The sequence below is a fragment of the Salvelinus fontinalis genome, chromosome 13 (genome assembly GCF_029448725.1).
Source record: "Salvelinus fontinalis isolate EN_2023a chromosome 13, ASM2944872v1, whole genome shotgun sequence".
In the NCBI taxonomy this organism is placed as follows: domain Eukaryota; kingdom Metazoa; phylum Chordata; class Actinopteri; order Salmoniformes; family Salmonidae; genus Salvelinus; species Salvelinus fontinalis.
In genome coordinates this window covers 3,888,383-3,909,752 of record NC_074677.1, presented here as the reverse complement: position 1 = coordinate 3,909,752, position 21,370 = coordinate 3,888,383, and the positions used below count along the sequence as shown (strand labels likewise).

General features: G+C 42.7%; 1 pseudogene; it reads left to right on the top strand.

Annotated features, from left to right (window-relative positions):
- Positions 1-16,095: 16,095 nt before the first annotated feature.
- On the top strand, positions 16,096-20,518 carry LOC129867945 (early growth response protein 1-like; annotated as a pseudogene).
- Positions 20,519-21,370: the final 852 nt, after the last annotated feature.

Genomic DNA, 21,370 nt, shown 5'->3' with positions numbered 1-21,370 from the left:
GTACTGAATACATGTAATTCAACCACTGAAAACCCTACCACTTGCTAGCCAACATATTTTCTTGTGGAGATTTTATTCAATAGGGGTTTCAGTGCATTTATCTTAAGCCGTCCCTTTAAATACGATTTACCTTTAATCAGAATTTTGTCGACAGACTCAATAGAATATACAACTGCACATCGAACATCTCATTCCAAAATAATGGGTATTACTATGGAGTTGGTCCCCCCTTTGCTGCCATAACGGCCTCCACTCTTCTGGGAAGGCTTTCCACTAGACGTTAGAACATTGCTGCAGGGACTTGCTTCCATTGAGCCACAAGAGCATTAGTGAGATCGGGCACTGATGTCGGGCGATTAGGCCTGGCTCGCAATCGGCGTTCCAATTCATCCCAAAGGTGTTCGATGGGGTTAAGGTCAGTGCTCTGTGCAGGCCAGTCAAGTTCTTCCACACTGATCTCGACAAACCATTTCTGTATGGACCTTGCTTTGTGCATGGGGGCATTACCATGCTGAAACAGGAAAGGGCCTTCCCCAAACTGTTGCCACAAAGTTGGAAGCACAGAATTGTCTAGAATATCTAGAATTGTATTCTGTAGCATGAAGATTTCCCTTCACTGAAACTGAGGGGCCTAGCCCGAACCATGAAAAACAGCCCCAGACCATTATTCCTCCACCACCAAACGTTACAGTTGACGCTATGCATTCGGGCAGGTAGCGTTCTCCTAGCATCCGCCAAACCCAGATTCGTCGGTTGGACTGCCAGATAATGAAGCGTGATTCATCAATCCAGAGAAAGCGTTTCCGCTGCTCCAGAGTCCAATGGCGGAGAGCCTTACACCACTCCAGCCGATGCTTGGTATTGTGCATGGTGGTCTTAGGCTTTCATGAAATTCCCAACGAACAGTTCCTGTGTTGACGTTACTTCCAGAGGCAGTTTGAAACTCAGTAGTGAGTGTCACAACTGAGGACAGACAATTTATTTTGCACTACATACTTCAGCACTCAGTGGTCCCGTTCTGTGAGCTTGTGTGGCCTACCACTTCTCGGCTGAGCCGTTGTTGCTCTTAGATGTTTCCACTTCACAATAAGAGCCCTGACAGTTGACTGGGTCAGCTCTAGAAGGGCAGACATTTTACAAAATTACTTGTTGGAAAGGTGGCAGCATTCCTATGATGGTGCCATGTTGAAAGTCAATGAGTTCTTCAGTAAGGCCATTCTACTGTCAATGTTTGTCAATGGAGATTGCATGGCTGTGTGCTCTATTTCATACACCTGTCAGAAACGGTTGTGCCTGAAATAGCCCAATCCACTAATTTGAAGGGATATACACATACTTTTGGTGATGTAGTTTATCTAGAGAACGGGTTCAGCATATATGGATCAATGAAAGAATGGCATCTACAGTATGTATCTTCATCTCCATTTCAGCACCAACTGGTAAATAAAACAAAATACTCTGATTTTGTATTTATGCACATTTTAGGGTTAGGAAAGCATGTGTAAATCATTAAAAAAACAGGCTTGGAGAGCCATTACGCACAAAATATATTGATGAATAAAGAATAGAGTGGTTTGATTCATCCTGAAAGTTGTCATATTCAAGTTTAATCCGTGAAATATTGGAAGGTGGAAAAAAGTTTACAATCATGGAACTGTATGACAAAAATACAGTCATTGTCAACCGCGCTCCAGGCTCCAGGTTTAACCTGCTATGTGAAGTTCCAAAACTGATTAAAATAGGAAACATGTCCTGCACAACGTTACTTACCTGGACTTGACAGAGGAAAGAAAGGTAAACAGATTGGAATGGAATGATGCAAAATGTAGGCTACAAATGGAAGGAAACTAACACAAAAGTAGCAGTTATAAATCAATGGGTATTACTGACAGTGGCTCCTGATAGTGGCTAATATTTAACACAATACACATTTCTATGTAAAATGGAGAAAAGCCAGGGCATAGGCTATAATTAAAACATTCATCAGCTTGGCAGGTTCAGCCCTACAGAAGCCTATAGATTGGTTGTCCAAATTTTATACACGCAAATTGCGAGGGCACACAATAAAAATTCTGAATTTACGGCACAGCTATTTGTAGCCTATTTCACTGTGGAAAAGGGGCCACAATACATGTCAAGTTGATATGATTTTCAGTTTGCTTCCGTAAGGCTGGTTTCACATTCATCTCCAGGGATCGTAAAGAAAAAGAATCAATGTGTATTTACAATCCCCTTCTCAAAACGGATTACTCATTTACATCCGCTCTTATTCATGTATAAATTACAGTGCATAAAGAATGCTGTTATTTTTATTGGAAAAAATAAAGTAGAGGCTTTTTCCACTTGGAAACGGCAGGTTCGCTCAGTCTTATTCATGGTTTTCTGGAGTGTAAAGGTGGTGGAATTATGAGTGGAATTAGGTCAAGGTCAGAATACGGCTTATCTGTAGACACACCTCCGCCACACCTTCATTTCTTAGATTTCTACCCTGAACGAATATGCACGCTTAACTTGGGCTGGAATCAGGGCCTTGATGAGCCCTCTCTCGAAGGCCCTTCTCTCTCTCTCTGCTCATGGTGTTGTTGGAATCCGACTGTTTATTTTACCTCTCACAATGTGTGCATATTTTGTGAGGTTTGTTGTCATGGAGGCTTGTGCCCCTAGCATGCAAGTTACAAAACATTGCCCACTTCTCTATACTGTGAGATGTAGCTGAGCTCCTGGAGAATAAGAAGGGTACCAACTGTCACAGAGAGAAGAGGATTTACATGATGAGTGAAACAACAGAATACTAGCTGAATTCAATCATTCTTGCATTTTGCAACATTAATGAGTTTATACTCCTGAACCTCCTGCAAACACACACACACGCGTAACAATACGCTTCAACAACAGTGTTATCTGAGAGGACTCTTCTTTCTTTCAGTACCCAAATCAGTGTGTGATGTTCCCAAAACAAACATTCCTTACCCCAGGATACTTCAGGGGTGGCAGGTGGGCTAGTGGTTACAGCGTTAGGCCAGTAAACGAAAGGTTGCTGGATCGAATCCCTGAGCTGACAAGGTAAAAATCTGTCATTCTGTCTGTGAGCAAGGCAGCTACATCTTTCTTACCCGGGTGCTGAAGATGTGGTTGTTGATTAAGTTAGTCCCCCGCACCTCTCTGATTCAGAGGGGTTGGGTTAAATGCAGAAGACACATTTCAGTTGAAGGTATTCAGTTGGACAACTGACTAGGTCTCCACCTTTCAACTCGTGACTGTTCAGGAGAATAAAGAAGCACTCTGTTGCTGCATAAATCTGATAGATTTATTCATGGGACAAGTAAACATTTGGCTTGAATCGCCTTCATCGGAGCCTGCTATTTCACACTGGAAAAAGATGTGTGTTAGTGTTTACATGCATGTTGTAAATACTGTAATGTGAGTGATTGAATGGAGCCCCATGCCATCACATTGGACCAATTGTTTTCAATTGCTGGCCTTGGCAGAGTTGCAAAGAAAAAGCCATATCTCAGACTGGCCAATAAAAAAAGATTGGCAAAAGAACATAGACACTGGACAGAGGAACTCTGCATAGAAGGCCAATTTCTCGGAGTCGCCTCTTCACTGTTGACATTGAGACTGGTGTTTTGCGGGTACTATTTAATGAAGATGCCAGTTGAGGACTTGTGAGATGTTTGTTTCTCAAACTAGACACTCTAATGTACTTGTCCTCTTGCTTAGTTGTGCACCGGGGCCTCCCACTCCTCTTTCTATTCTGGTTAGAGACAGTTTGCTCTGATCTGTGAAGGGAGTAGTACACAGCGTTGTACGAGATCTTCAGTTTCTTGGAAATTTCTCACATGGAATACCCTTCATTTCTCAGAACAAGAATAGACTGATAAGTTTCAGAAGAAAGGTCTTTGTTTCTGGCCATTTTGAGACTGTAGCATCCTGCTCCATGTAAGGACAACACCATCCCTGGACATGTTACATGTCTTTACAACACCATCCCTGGACATGTAACATGTCTTTACAACACCATCCCTGGACATGTTACATCTCCTTTTGAACAAACTCCTTCAAAGTGATATTTAGCCAATCTGAATTGTCATTAGTGAAAAGAGGAAATCCAAAGGTAATTGGTGACACTGGTGACTCATGGTACATTGATAGTGGAATAAAAGGTCAAAGGTTTTTTTCATTTTTTAAATAATTAATTTCTCCAGATTTCTCTCATTATTATGCATCACGCTCTACTTCTGATTAGCTCCAGGGGCGCAGTACCTCACCTATCCGGTGTATGTGACAATAAAACATACTGTATGTAGTATATTTAAGCAATAAGGCACCAGGGGGTGTGGTATATTGGCCACATACCACAAACCCCCATGGTGCCTTTTTGCTATTCTAAACTGCTTACCAACATAACTAGAACAGTAAAAATAAATGTTTTGTCATACCCGTGGTATACGGTCTGATATAACATGGCTTTCAGCCAATCAGCATTCAGAGCTCGAACCACCCAGGTAATAAACACTGACATTAAACCAAACATTAAGAATACCTTCCTAATATTGAGTAGTTCAGTTCTCGACACGAACCGGTACACCTGGCACCTACTACCATACCCAGTTCAAAGGCACTTAAATATTTAGTCTTGCCCATTCACCCTCTGAATGGCACACATACACAATCCATGTCTCAATTGTCTCAAGGCATAAAAATCTTTCTTTAACCTGTCTCCCCCCCTTCATTAACACTTATAGAAGTGGAGTTAACAAGTGACATCAAAAGGGATCATAGCTTCACCTGGATAGTCTATGTCACGGAAAGAGCAGGTGTTCATAATGTTTTGTACACTCAGTGTACATTGTCAGTGTATACCACTGAGTGTACAAAACATTATGAACACCTGCTCTTTCCTAAATGAATCTGCAGAAATTCTGAATCACTCTAAAAAATGACTGTGTCACTGGTTTCATTTAAAGTTTAAAGTAATTTAAAGTAATGATGTTACGCTCAGTAAATCAATGGTTTCCATATGGGATTCAGTAATGTGGCACAACCCAGTAGACTTGCTACATCTGTGCATTAGCTGCTTTCAGAGATGTGGTGAACATGTGAAGTACAATACAATTTAAATACATATACAGGGTTAAATAAAAGATAATCATCATATCGACTTCTTTTCAAGACATGAAAAACAACACAATAGAAAATACTGATGGTGTCACTGACATTTAGCTCAGAGATCATTTTTAAGATACAGTAAATGATCCACTTCATGGGAAAAGGCCAAGACCGGCAAGGCGATCTCACATCATGTGAGATCATTGTCTATCTAATCTACTCCCAGCAATTATTAACTCACATTAGAATTAAGGTTACCGTACATTACGACAAGCCACACTTACAGTTAAGACACCAGTTAAGACACCGCTAAAGGTCTGATCTGACTTGTGGAAATGTGTGGGACTACAAGCCAGTTTCAGGAGAGGGGTGCTGTGGTCGGGTCAGGCCTAACTGTACACTTCAGGCCTGGTTTGAGTGGGCAGCTGGGGAACCAGTATGTGTCAGCGTCACACCTCAGCCCCACTCATGTTCCAGTGCAGGCAGATGAAATCTGTACTGTAGCACAGGATTAATACAGTTAGTGGTTGGCGAGGGAAAGTCAATGTAATTTCAGACTGAACTGTTTCTTCTCACGAAAACAATGAGAGTGGGCACCACAGGTAAACATGGCTTCACTGTTATACATTTCAGAGACAAGCAGTGTTGTTCTTGGCCAAACAACGGCTACAGTTACTGTGTTGCAATGTCTAAATTCACTGATAGTTTACTGATAGACTACCACAATCCTCATTTAGACCTGATTTCCTAATAAACCATGTGACACTCTAAATACAGATGCAGTATGTATGTACTGTAATTTGCATCTTATAGAATTAATCGAATTTGAAAAGTTCTGTGTCCGTATTCTAGAACTTTATGTTTTTATGCTTTGTGGGTGGGGTCAACTAAGACGAGTAGTCAAGCACCGCCCACTTCTCCCTGATCACACAGAACCAAGGCATCCTGTAAACAACATCTAATGTCAACGATATGTAGGCCACATTCTCTAAGGATTTAAGACTTTTATCTCAGTGTGAAACTGCGATTGATCTTGAAAACACACATGGGGTGTGAGGTTGTTCAGAGTGAGGAAGGAGGAGTAATAACTATAGGCTACACATGGCAATGCCATTTAGTCCCCCCCCCCCCCCCCACACACACACACACACACACACGCACACACGCACGCACGCACGCACGCTGTTTGCATGTTACTGTCTCAGGAGGTTGGTGGCACCTTAATTGGGGAGGATGGGCTAGTGGTAGTGGCTGGAGCAGAATAAGTGGAATGGAATCAAATACATCAAACACATTGTTTCCATGGTTTCCAGGTGTTTGATACCATTCCATTTGAACCGTTCCAGACATTATTATGAACCGTCCTCCCCTCAGCAGCCACCTGTGGTTACTGTATACAGAAACACAATATTTACAGTTCGTCTATTCCTGTCGTTATATGAGGAATCATTCAAGTTAAACGACAACTTGTTTTGCCCTGAGCCGTGTCACTTCCCTTGTGTTTTTCCCCCTACAGTGCATGGTACACACAGGAAGTATCGCAGCAGAAGAGTCCCTGTCACAGTTTCCACACTCTTCAGAAAACCACAGGGGGCTAAATTTGTCAGCCAACCACACCAATAACAGGATGATAGGGTCTCAAAATACAGTATTTAACAAAAAGCTCTATTATTCAACGCTCTTTCAGATATATTTACAGAACTGCTTTGATCATGTACTTGGTTACCCTTTGGTATGTGTTTCTGTATACTGTGACATAGGATAGTAGAGGCCCTGCAGCCATGCATAGCATACACACAGACACACACACAAACACACACACACACACACACACACACACACACACACACACACACACACACACACACACACACACACACACACACACACACACACACACACACACACACACACACACACACACACACACACACACACACACACACACACACCCATGCCTGTATTTCCACTTCGTCTATTCTGATAACATCTGTCTAGATCTTAAAAAATGTGAACTACGGACATATTACAACCGACTGAAGTATTTTCTGTTGTAAGAAAACACAAAAAAAAGGCAATACAGCCTTTATTTCTCAGCTTTGATGTGAATTCTTTGTGTCATGTGAAGTGATTGTTAATAAAGGAAGTTTGTGAAAGGCCTCTCAAAGCCAAAAGGAGGGAGACAAGCTGCCTGAGGGGGGGGGGGGGGGGGTTGAGGAATAGAACAACTTTCAAACTAGACAGGCAAGTCTAGGAGCCAGTGCAAGTTGATCGGTCTGCATGACAGGAATTACTGAACCAAATGCTACCTAGAATGAGCACACACACACACACAGACTCACACACACACACACACACACAGACACTCGCGCACACAGTATTCTTTCACTCTCCCAGACTCCTTTTCTTTTACCACGCTGAGTTCCTATTATAACTGACATATATATATATAGACCCAGTGACTGACACAGAGCTGGCCCTCAGTAGTAAAGCCTGTTATAACTACCATATATATATATAGACCCAGTGACCGATACAGAGCTGGCCCTCAGTAGTAAAGCCTGTTATAACTACCATATATATATATAGACCCAGTGACCGACACAGAGCTGGCCCTCAGTAGTAAAGCCTGTTATAACTACCATATATATATATAGACCCAGTGACTGACACAGAGCTGGCCCTCAGTAGTAAAGCCTGTTATAACTACCATATATATATATAGACCCAGTGACCGACACAGAGCTGGCCCTCAGTAGTAAAGCCTGTTATAACTACCATATATATATATAGACCCAGTGACCGATACAGAGCTGGCCCTCAGTAGTAAAGCCTGTTATAACTACCATATATATATATAGACCCAGTGACCGACACAGAGCTGGCCCTCAGTAGTAAAGCCTGTTATAACTACCATATATATATATAGACCCAGTGACTGACACAGAGCTGGCCCTCAGTAGTAAAGCCTGTTATAACTACCATATATATATATAGACCCAGTGACCGACACAGAGCTGGCCCTCAGTAGTAAAGCCTGTTAAAAGGAAAAGGGAAGAAAAGAGTGGCTGAAAATAGAAAGAGTTATATCCTTCTATGTCTGAAAGGGGGTCTGTGAAAACAGCCAATTGTAGCTGGGAACTGTTGTTGACTGCCTCACCACTTCTGTGGGCTCCTTAGCATTCCTCACCACTTCTTTGGGCTCATGAGCATTCCTCACCACTTCTGTGGGCTCATTAGCCTTCCTCACCCCTTCTGTGGGCTCATTAGCCTTCCTCGCCCCTTCTGTGGGCTCATTAGCATTCCTCACCACTTCTGTGGGCTCATTAGCATTCCTCACTACTTCTGTGGGCTCATTAGCATTCCTCACTACTTCTGTAGGCTCATTAGCCTTCCTCACCCCTTCTGTGGGCTCATTAGCCTTCCTCGCCCCTTCTGTGGGCTCATTAGCCTTCCTCACCACTTCTGTAGGCTCATTAGCCTTCCTCACTACTTCTGTGGGCTCATTAGCCTTCCTCACCACTTCTGTAGGCTCATTAGCCTTCCTCACTACTTCTGTGGGCTCATTAGCATTCCTCACCACTTCTGTGGGCTCATTAGCCTTCCTCACCACTTCTGTGGGCTCATTAGCCTTCCTCACTACTTCTGTGGGCTCATTAGCATTCCTCACCACTTCTGTGGGCTCATTAGCCTTCCTCGCCACTTCTGTGGGCTCATTAGCCTTCCTCACTACTTCTGTGGGCTCATTAGCCTTCCTCACCACTTCTGTGGGCTCATTAGCCTTCCTCACCCCTTCTGTGGGCTCATTAGCCTTCCTCACCACTTCTGTGGGCTCATTAGCCTTCCTCACCCCTTCTGTGGGCTCATTAGCCTTCCTCACCACTTCTGTGGGCTCATTAGCCTTCCTCCGATGTGGAACGATCCCCTGGGCTCTCAACTGGGCTTGACACACATGAGCACTGTAAAACTCAGACAGCTGAGCGATCACCAACTTATTAACTAACCTTATAGCTATTCTAAAGTCAGAACACAGATGTCCTTTGATACAAGGGCATAGCTAAGAATAATAACACCAAATGAAATAGGATACAGATAAACAGGAATGGGAGTATGCAGACACTCCCACGATATCAATAGAAATCAAGGAGCTCTTGTGACAACACGCTGGCCTCATAATAAATAAATAACTATGTGAAGTAGTAGCACTGTGCAGTAGACTAGTGTTTACATCTAGATTCAGAGTAGTGTTATGTTGACCATCAATCAGTCCTGGCCTGGGGGGGGGGGGGGGGGGGGGGGGAACTGCTGTACAGTAGAGAGGCCCGACTGACCGCATGCCAATGGCTAACATACTGATATACAGTAAGCCCTGGTCTGTGTGATTCACTGAGGACCGTGCACGGGCAGCTCATCTACATTATTGCCCTCTTGGAAGAGCTCCAGGACTCTGTCCCTCTCTAGCAAATCACATGGTCTTTACTAGGCCTGTTTGATGACAAACAATGGAGAGTTATTTCCTTATTGATATGAATAGCACTTATCCAGTCAGACATCCTCTCAATAGGACCAGTGATAATCAGGAGTGATAATCAGGCTCCCTTTGTCACAAGGTTTTTCTGATCTTAACTTTGTGAATAATATGTGAATTTACATTTTGACCTTTGAGTTCCCTCTGTGTGTTCTTTCCTAGAAATAGATAAATCATTGACAACTCAGTATGAATAAAGAAAGAACACAATACGTACAATTGTCCATCCAAGGGCATGTTGGTCCATAATTAATAAAATCAACATAAAGCTCAAATTGATTAACTGGAAGTCTATACATCTGATTCTCTTACAGCACAGCTCCTTCTAGTCCAATAAGTGGCTGTTTGTTTCCTGGAATAGTCATCACATTCATTTCATAAAAGACTACAAAAGACAAGGCATAAAGATCATTCGATCAGCATTGGGAGATTACAACTGTTGAGAACTATAACATTCAAGAGATGTGTAATGTGAAAGCTCAGTTGTGGGTGATAGAACGAAAGGGAAAAGGCTGTGCTCATACGTTTGACTCTGGTCTGGTATTCCGCTGTGACATCACGGAGAGCAGGAAACATCATCACTTCCTGTTTTGTGAACTCTGGTACAATGTAAAACGTTAAGACGATATGTGATGCAGATTATCTCAGATGGAACCCCTGCCCCCCCTGCCCCATTAGACTGTACCTTGTCACGTCTATTCTCTTTTTAGCAATGCTCCATGATGTGTCATGTTTGCAATTATCCTTAATGATCATCATTGTGCAGGGAACTTATTTACGAGGGCTTATTTATAATGAGTTCAAAAGAGATTTCTATTAAGAAAAATACCCTGAACATATGACGTGGATACCATGGAGACTGGTAATGCTCCCTCACTATGGTAACATTTGAAGTGATTATATAGGCCTGCAGAGTTCTGTCATACTATCCAGGTCTGTACCCCCAAAAATCGAGCTTCTACTTCTAAAAATCCACCTTTCCAGAAACAAGTCTCTCACTGTTGCCGCTTGTTATAGACCACCCTCTGCCCCCAGCTGTGCCCTGGACGCCATATGTGAATTGATTGCCCCCCATCTATCTTCAGAGCACGTACTGTTAGGTGACCTAAACTGGGATATGCTTAACACCCCGGCTGTCCTACAACCTAAGATAGATGCCATGAATCTCACACAAATTATTAATGAACCTACCAGGTACAACCCCAAATCTGTAAACACGGGCACCCTCATAGATATCATCCTGACCAACCTGCCCTCCAAATACACCTCTGCTGTCTTCAACCAGGATCTCAGCGATCACTGCCTCATTGCCTGTGTCTGTAATGGGTCTGCGGTCAAACGACCACCCCTCATCACTGTCAAACGCTCCCTAAAACACTTCAGCGAGCAGGCCTTTCTAATCGACCTTGCCCGGGTATCCTGGAAGGATATTGACCTCATTCCGTCAGTAGAGGATGCCTGGTTATTCTTTAAAAGTGCTTTCCTCACCATCTTAAATAAACATGCCCCATTCAAAAAATGTAGAACCAGGAACAGAATGGTTCTCTCCAGACCTGACTGCCCTTGACCAGCACAAAAACATTGTGTGGCGTACTGCATTAGCATTGAATAGCCCCAGCGATATGCAACTTTTCAGGGAAGTTAGGAACCAATATACACAGGCAGTTAGAAAAGCAAAGGCTAGCTTTTTCAAACAGAAGTTTGCATCCTGCAGCACAAACTCCAAAACGTTCTGGGACACTGAAGTCCATGGAGAATAAGAGCACCTCCTCCCAGCTACCCACTGCACTGAGGCTAGGAAACACTGTCACCACCGATAAATTGTAATTACTTTGCCACTACGGCCTATTTATTGCCTTACCTCCCTAATCTTACCCCATTTGCACACACTGTATATAGATTTTTTATTTTGTGTTATTGACTGTATGTTTGTTTATCCCATGTGTAACTCTGTGTTGTTGTTTTTGCCGCACTGCTTTGCTTTATCTTGGCCAGGTCGCAGTTGTAAATGAGAACTTGTTCTCAACTGGCCTACCTGGTTAAATAAAGGTGAAATAAAAACAAAATATAACACTTGCACAGTGAATCGACCTCAGTGCATTTTTAATATAGTACGGTTTCATAGCTGCCCAACATGGGGACATCCTGTAGCTGAGCCAATGCAAACACACTAGACACTTGACTAGTCTGCCTGATGCTCATGTGTTTTACGTAGAGCTGCAGAAGATGGAGAATATGCAGAGCTGAGAGTGAGCCTGCAAACAGGGAGAAGTCCTGTCAGCGAGGGAAGCTCTCCTCTCTCTCTTATCTGCTGCACTTTATGGGCCGTTGCCATGGGGACACAATGATGCTAAAGAGAGGGAGGGAAGGGGTTCCCGCCTCCGCCAAACCACAAGAGGAAAATACCACAACAATTTACTGGTCTTATGCAAAGATGAACCACCCCATATATGTATTTTAAACTTGTATATCCTCTTACTCCCATCGCTTATCTGAAATACTAGCCTGCATGATTTAACTTCACATTATATCAAATCAAAGTTTATTGGTTGCATACACAGTTTTACAGATGTTAGGTGCAGTGAAATGGTTATGTTTCTAGCTCCAATAATCCAGGAATATCTAGCAATACAATAACAATGCACACATAATCTAAAAGTTTAAAAACGAACAAGAAATTAAGACATATCAGAATTAGCAATATCAGAGTCCGGAATTTACATAAATACACTGCTCAAAAAAATAAAGGGAACACTTAAACAACACAATGTAACTACAAGTCAATCACACTTCTGTGAAATCAAACTGTCAACTTAGGAAGCAACACTGATTGACAATAAATTTCACATGCTGTTGTGCAAATGGAATAGACAAAAGGTGGAAATTATTGGCAATTAGCAAGACACCCCCAAAAAAGGAATGGTTCTGCAGGTGGTGACCACAGACCACTTCTCAGTTCCTATGCTTCCTGGCTGATGTTTTGGTCACTTTTGAATGCTGGCGGTGCTTTCACTCTAGTGGTAGCATGAGACGGAGTCTAAAACCCACACAAGTGGCTCAGGTAGTGCAGTTCATCCAGGATAGCACATCAATGCGAGCTGTGGCAAAAAGGTTTGCTGTGTCTGTCAACGTAGTGTCCAGAGCATGGAGGCGCTACCAGGAGACAGGCCAGTATATCAGGAGACGTGGAGGAGGCCGTAGGAGGGCAACAACCCAGCAGCAGGACCGCTACCTCCGCCTTTGTGCAAGGAGGTGCACTGCCAGAGCCATGCAAAATGACCTCCAGCAGGCCACAAATCAGAAACATATCAAAAACATCTTTCAACATTTTAACATAAATAAAATTACTACATGATCTATTTGATTATATTTTCCACGCTATCTTGAACATTCTAATCCATCGATAGGCTTGTTACAGGTTTTGGATTTTCCATTTATGTTTTGATGTTAGACTTTTAACACGCTAGCACGTAGGGTGCAGTGATTGGTCCACCTTATCTTTAATTGGTCCACCTTCTTGGTCAAATTTAGTGGCCGTTCTTGGTGGGTGACTTTTATGTCCCAGTTGTTGCTAGTCAACTTTCAGTGGATTTCAACTTTCAGTGGATACCACCATGAGTGTCTTTCAGAATCCCTCCGAAAAACCCACCTGTTTCATTTTGGTTGTTGGTCAGTGACTCTTTGTTAGTTCCCACTTTTTGTTTGAGCGACATTTTTTCGTTTTCTTACTGGGAAACGTAACAACATGTTTCGGGACTTTGGTGACTAAGAAAGATTTTTTTAAAACCTCTCACTTTGGACTGAATGTGTCAATGTGTTGTTCATACATGCATAATCTATGAGCAGAATTACTGTTTAACTTTAATTAGCCACAAAATCCCTATTTTGAACGTGACTGTTTTCTTGTAACTGTGCCCCACTATTTTCCCTACATTTCACCCCATGTGGGCCAGACCACGTAATTTGGCACACGTTTAAAATGTTCTATTAAAATTAAGGATATGTACTGTATATGTGGCATATTTTGGCAATTATATTGTTTTCCATACCCCTTCAATCATTTTAAGCAATTATTGGGCTGTATGTACCAATTATTTATGGAGATATGGCCATGTAAATCGTATCCAATATGGCCCCATGTGGCTGGTTGATGGCCGTATTGGAAATGGCCACCAGGGGGTGTAATGGACAAAATCTGTGATGGCACTACAGCCAAAACTACTTCTTTATACATGCCCTAGCTGTGTGAAATTTGGTGGGTCTATCGCAAAGTCCACAGTTTGTTCACGTAGCCACTGGAATATGGTCAAAATAATCTCAATATGACCCCTATTAAGGTCTTAAGAGTACTTTATAATCAGAATTATTGTCTATATCGCCTGTGGTGTTTATTTAGTGGGTACATAACATTAAAAAGTCATTTTGATATTGTTTGAAATTATTTTACTCTATTTTATTCTAACAGAAAGTCTGAATGGTGGCCATTTTAATAAAATGGTTGACTGAATGGCTTTCAAGACTTCCCTCAATCTTTAAAATGTTCCTTAAGGTATCAATTATTAGTGTACCAAGTTTGATACTTTTATCATAAAGTGCACGATTATTTCACCTATCCACTGGACTACAAGGGAAGATTTCTGCCAGCCTCTAACTTCTTTCTCCTTTCATGCAGTCAAAAAACATTTGATGGCATTAGAAGAGATGTGACCGCTTTGTTTTGTCCTATTTTCTCATCGCAAACACAAAATCAAGGAAGTCTGCCAGGAACCTCTGACCCAGATAAACAGATTGAAATAGGGAGCATGCTCAGTTGAGACATCGCTGGTCGAAGGCTTTATTGCGCCCTCGGTTTGACTTCAGAGAACCGCCATAGAAAACAAAACAGAGGCAGAACAGAACACATCTCTATCGGATCGATCACTGTTACTTGTCTTTTCAAAAAATAACATTTTACTCACATATTATCCTAAAGATTGCAGTAAAGTTATATTTGAGCTCTTTATAATTCTTCCACTGTTTGAGCTACAAACGCAGGGCAACACCCAGCACCACTTTCTCACCTAATCAGCATATTGCAATCTTTAAAAAAAATTGCTCCCGTGCAACAGTAGATCATATCGAATAAGGGGATAGTGCCGAGTAAGGAACTGTCGTGTATTGAAAGAGAAACACCCCTCTGCAACAGAGTAGGCTTTGGCACCCAATAGCGTACATAAAGAAAGCTTATGCGATCACAGGTTTAGTGATATACTGTACTGTATAATGAAATATTTTGTGAAAGCTACAAATCTGCCATGAACAATTTCATGTAATACGATTTGATTTGGGGACAAAGTGCCCAGAAAAGGCCACCTGATTTGCGCAAAACATCTTGCACCGCCTTGTACATCTCACAATGCATATTTAATTGAGTGAGTCTTCCTGAAAATATATTGACATTTTGTGGAAGGAAATGTTTCTGCGGCCATTTAAATAAATTGACACATTTTACTTCTTAAAGTTTAGATGAAATATCATTGATCTGTCACCGAGCTGCGCCAAGAGTTACCTATGAAGCTATACCATTAGACCATTGGAAACAATAGTGATATGTCTTTGTGTTGTGATCTATTGCATTACGCTGCTGCTACTCTTTGTTTATCATATATGCATAGTCACTTTAAATATACATTCATGTACATACTACCTCAATTGGGCCGACCAACCAGTGCTCCCGCACATTGGCTAACCGGGCTATCTGCATTGTGTCCCCCCAACCCCTCTTTTACGCTACTGCTACGCTCTGTTCATCATATATGCATAGTCACTTTAACCATATCTACATGTACATACTACCTCAATCAGCCTGCCTAACCGGTGTCTGTATGTAGCCTCGCAGTTGTAAATGAGAATTTGTTCTCAACTAGCCTACCTGGTTAAATAAAGCTGAAATAAATAAATAAACAAATAAAATAAACATTGTTTTGGGTGCAGACATGAGTTATTTCTTCAAAACGTGCTGGATCTGAGCAGGTCTCGCACATTTATTGCCGAGATCTGCTCAGTTTAGTATTACCCCGCCACCCCACCCCCGGGAAACTCCTAATAAGGACAAGGAAGTGGAAACCCACCGGAACGGATCCTTGTGAAGGCAAGACCTTATATGGCATGTCGTAGCTGGGGTTTCCGGCAATGGCGGTGCGCTGCATAGATAGGACGTGTGCATTTACTCCGAAAACCACGGCAAAACAGCAGCAACCGTCGTGTATTTCTATATGAAAACTATTTTTGTTATAATATGCACCGTGTGAAATCTGTGAATATTGCAGAATATGTTGATAAACAGTCTCCACCTCTCCCCATTTACTCAGACAAGTCTTCGGTGTCCTCAACTGCTTTGTCTAAATATGGTCTTCCTCCTGTCCTTATTTGGACATGTACGTCACGGCAAGAGGCTTTATAAAGTGGTGGGAATCCTCAGCCTAGTGAAACAGCCCTCGGAGCTAAACAGAGCTCATATCAGTACAGAGCAGGAAGTACCGTACTACGCTAGCGAAATTATTCTTACAAAACACGTGAACTAAAAGCGAAAAAGTTAATCAAAAGGGAAAACACAACAACTACACATTTCTTTATTACAAATCGGGATTACTAGAAGAAAAAAAAAAGTTTTAATTCCTACCGTTACGGGAATGAATGAACCACAAGATCGTTATTGAAGACTGGGATCTTTTGCGAAATTGAATGCAGCAAAGTCTTGCAGATCTTTCAGCATTGGATTCCTCAGACCATCCTCCTCAACAAGAGCAGCAGCAATATATTCAGCTGGCTGGTAATCTCTTCTCACCTGAGACAGAAAGCTGCAGCGCCAGCTGCGTCTCCACCGCCTCTGTTTCTCCAGACAGTCAGAGCACCGGCAGCACAGCACCATGGCTGCAGCCAAGACAGAGATGCTCCCCTCAGCCCTGCAGATCTCAGACCCACTAGGCTTCTCCTACTCTCCCATGGACAGCTACCCCAAGCTGGAGGAGATGATGTTGCTCCACTCAACAGGGACCCCCTTCCTGACTGCCTCTGCACCAGAAGGTGTAGGCTTTGGGACCGGGGAGCCTGGAGACTCATACAACCATCTGACTGGAGGTAAGGGCTGCTCCAACTCCTAAACTCTTTATGGTTTTATACATCATACACACTCAGAAATATGCATGGCAATGTGCATAATTAATGAGATTGCATTTCAGTTCTGACATAGCCTGCAGTCTATGCAAAATATATGAATACCCTAAGAGGTTTTGATAAATTATAAATAGCTTTACAAAATAATTATTAGAGCTATACTGGTATTTATCTTTATGGATGATTTAAATGATCTTTTAGTGTCAGAACTTGCTCTTAGTAACGTGATGTCTTTTGTATGAGCCAGCAGTATTGTCCTGTGCTCACCCCCCCAACAGCATGGGGGGCTGCCATCTGTAGAAAATGTAAATGTTATGTTTAACGCTCGCTGTTTGTTCTTTCAGATACATTGCATGACATCTCTATCGGCTGTGAGAAGTCTCTAATGGAGCAGACCTACTCAACCCCTCGCCTGCCTTCCGTCTCCTACACGGGGAGGTTCACCCTGGAACCTGCAACCAGCTGCAGCAACAGCCTGTGGCCAGAGCCATTATATAGCCTGGTCAGTGGGCTGATGGGCATGTCCCAACCACCCACCTCAGCTGCCCCATGCTCCTCTGCTGCTCCGGTCAGCTCCTCCTCCCACACCATGAGCTGGCCCATCCAAGTCGGCGACACCAGCACCACCTACTGCAGCGTCAGCCCTGACCTCTTCCCTGACTCTAACCAGTCCTTTCCCAGCCCCTCAAACAGCTCAGTCCCGTACCCACCACCCGCCTACCCCAGCAGCAAGACATGCTCTCTGCCCAACATGTCTCTGCCCATGATACCAGACTATCTATTTCCTCAGCAGCAGGGTGAGATCAGCTTGCTGCCTCCTGACCAGAAGCCTTTCCAGTGTCAGAGCATCCAGCAGCAGCTCTCCCTCACGCCCCTGTCCACCATCAAGGCTTTCGCCACACAGACTGGTTCTCAGGACCTGAAGGGCTCCTACCAGTCTCAGCTGGTGAAGCCCAGCCGCATGCGCAAGTACCCCAACCGCCAGTGCAAGACTCCGCCTCACGAGCGGCCCTACGCCTGCCCCGTGGAAACATGCGTCCGCCGATTCTCCCGTTCAGACGAGCTGACACGCCACATCCGCATCCACACGGGCCAGAAGCCCTTCCAGTGCCGCATCTGCATGCGCAACTTCAGCCGCAGTGACCACTTGACCACGCACATCCGCACGCACACAGGCGAGAAGCCCTTCCCCTGCGACATCTGCGGCCGCAAGTTTGCCCGCAGCGATGAACGAAAACGGCACACCAAGATCCACTTGAGGCAGAAGGACAAGAAGGTGGAGAAGGCAGGGTCCGCCCCCATGGCCATCCCTTCCCCAGTCTCGGGGTACTCCTCCCCCTCCACATCATACCCCTCTCCCAGCTCCTCATACCCCTCCCCAGTGCCGTCCTCATACCCCTCCCCAGTGGCGTCCTGCTACTCCTCCCCAGTGCACAGCTCCTATGGCTCCCCATCAGTCAATACCATGTACTCCTCAGCCTCCAGTAACTTTCAGACGCACGTGTCCACCTCATACGGTTCCCCAACAAACATTTACAGCTCCCCTGTGGGCACTCCTCAGTCAGACCTGCAGTCCACCCTCTCTCCAAAGAACATTGACATCTACTAAGACTTTCATATCTTTACTTATCATTTATTTCTGTTTGAAAAGAACAAGCAAACGTCATTGTTACCTTTTTGAATGCACTTTTGCTCCCCCTGTGTCCATACAGCACTTAAAGATCATGAAACATGACAGATAGCGACAGAGGATGGAAAGGGAACCGTTTCTCTCTTCAACCCAACCCCAGTACTTCAACGAGTCTTCTGATATGTAGAAAGCAAAGGATATTAGGCTTTTGGTGGGACTTTTTGATACTGACAGCATGAAATTCAAAAAGACTGATGATACGCAGACCGCCCCATGTATCAGTGTACCTGTGCCATATTTTGTTTTTCATCCTTTTAGACTTTGTAGATGATCGTTCTTTACACGGTATCATGGGAACTTGATGGCACCATGTTTCTCTGAATACGTTTTCTCGTATGTAGTAACAATGGTGGAACCACTTTTTATTGGAGAAGTACTCTAGCATGTTTACTGTGAGACACATTTGTTTCTATTGTTTTGTGTATTTACCCATTGGTACTCTCTTCCCTGTTGTCCCTTTACCAACACGGATTCATGAAAATTATTTTTCATTAACATTTTCGTGCCTTTTTTGTGAAGCTCCGCAAACTAAACTCTGTTTGTGATTGGATGCGTTGCATCTGAAGTAGCCTTAGAATGTGAAGTGTATTCTTCACGGATTGTAAGAGATTTTTAAGGGATGATTTGGAGGGAACCGAGGTCATAGCTTACACATGAATATAAGCGGAAAAAAATATTTTTTTATAATTGAAAGCATAAATATGTACATATTCAGCAGTCAAAATGTTGTTACCTACTGAGTAGGCATGGGATTTTTGCATGTTATTTACATGCACTTCATTTTGTGGTTATTTGTAATTGTAAAACCAAGTGACTCTTTTTGGTTTCTAAAGACATTGAATGCGCTTAACTGCCAAGGATATTTGGTGTACATGATATCCTTCAAGAAAAGGGATATTAATAAAATATCAATATATTATGATAAAATTGAGTTTGTATTCAAATGTTCTATATCAATATTTGCCTAATTTTAGCAGAGACATACACTCAAATGAAACCTCAAAAGCACATTAATATTATTTGTTGAAAATAAAATAATTAAATTTAAACTAAACAAAAGCACATTAGGCCAGAATATGGCATTTTATGTCCAATACCACTAGATCATTTATAGAGCAGTAGCAGAAACAGCATAGTGACGGCCCTCCTCTCCTCTCCTCGCTATCTGAGAGGAGTCCGACTGAGTGATGTGTGCCTCCCTGACGCTGGCTGTAGCCCAAATGGCATCATATTCCCCAGGGCCCTGATCAAAAGTAAGTAGTGCGATATACACAGTGCACAAAACATTAAGAACACCTGCTCTTTCCATGACAGACTGGCCAGGTCAATCCAGGTGAAAGCTATGATCCCTTATTGATGTCACTTGTTAAATCCACTTCAATCAGTGTAGATGAAGGGTAGGAGACAGGTTAAAGAAGGATTTTTAAGCCTCGAGATCATTGAGACATGGATTTTGTATGTGTGCCATTCAGAGGGTGAATGGGAAAGACAAAAGATTTCTGTGCCTTTGAACAGAGTGCGGTATTAGGTACCAGGGGCAACGCTGCTGAGAACTGCAACGCTGCTTAGTTGAACCACCCAAAGGCTATCCAGACAACTTGACACAACTGTGGGAAGCATTGGAATCAACATCGGGCCAGAATCACTGTGGAACACTTTCCACACCTTTAGAGTCCATGCCCTGACAAATTGAGGCTGTTTTGAGGGGAAAAGTGGTGGGGCGTTCAACTCAATATTAGGAAGGTGTTCCTAATGTTTTGTACAGTCAGTGTATAAGGAAAAGGGTGCAATTAGGGGGACATCCGGTGTTGTAACAGGACAACAGTTTTAGGCCTCTTCCAAGCTTCTGTCAACTCTCACACACACTGTCAGCTCATAGCTCCCATGTGGGATGTTTGTTAGCCAATTAGTGCCTTCAGAAAGTATTCATACACCTGGATTTAGATTGTGTCACTGGCCTACACACAATACCTATAATGTCAAAGTGGAATTATGTTTTTAGAAATTAATTAATAAAAAATGAAAAGCTGAAATGTCTTGAGTCATTAAGTATTCAACCCCTTTGTTACAGAAAGCCTAAATAAGTTCAACAAGTCACATAAGTTGCATGAATGAACTCTGTATGAAATAATAGTGTTTAACGTGATTTTTGAATGACTACCTCGTCTCTGCACACCACACATACAATTATCTGTAAGGTTCCTCAGTTGAGATTTTCAAACGGCGATTCAACCACAAAACCCAGGGTGGTTCTACAATACCTCACAAAGAAGGGCACCTATTGGTATATATTTTTCATTTATTTAACCAGGCAAGTCAGTTAAGAACAAATTCTTATTTTCAATGACATCCTATGAACAGTGGATTAACTGCCTTGTTCAGGGGCAGAACAACAGATTTTTACCTTGTCAGCTCAGGGATTCAATCTAGCAACTCTAACCACTAGGCTACCTGCCACCCCAGGTAAAAAAAAAGAATACAAAATCAGACATTGAATATCTCTTTGATTAAGGTGACGTTTTTAATTACACTTTGGATGGTGTATCAATGCACCCAGTCACTACAAAGATACATGTGTCCTTTCTAACTCAGTTGCCAGAAAGGAAGGAAACTGCTCAGGGATTTCATCATTAGACCAATGGTGACTTTAAAACAATTACAGAGTTTAATGTCTGTGATAGGAGAAAACTTAGTATGGATCAACAACATTGTAGTTACTCCACAATACAAATGACAGAGTGAAAAGAAGGAAGCCTGTACAGATTAAAAAATATTCAAAAACATGCATCCTGTTTGCAACAAGGAACTAAAGTAATACTGCAAAACATTTGGCAAATAAACTTTATGTCCTGAATACAAAGTACTACGTTTGGGGCAAATCCAAC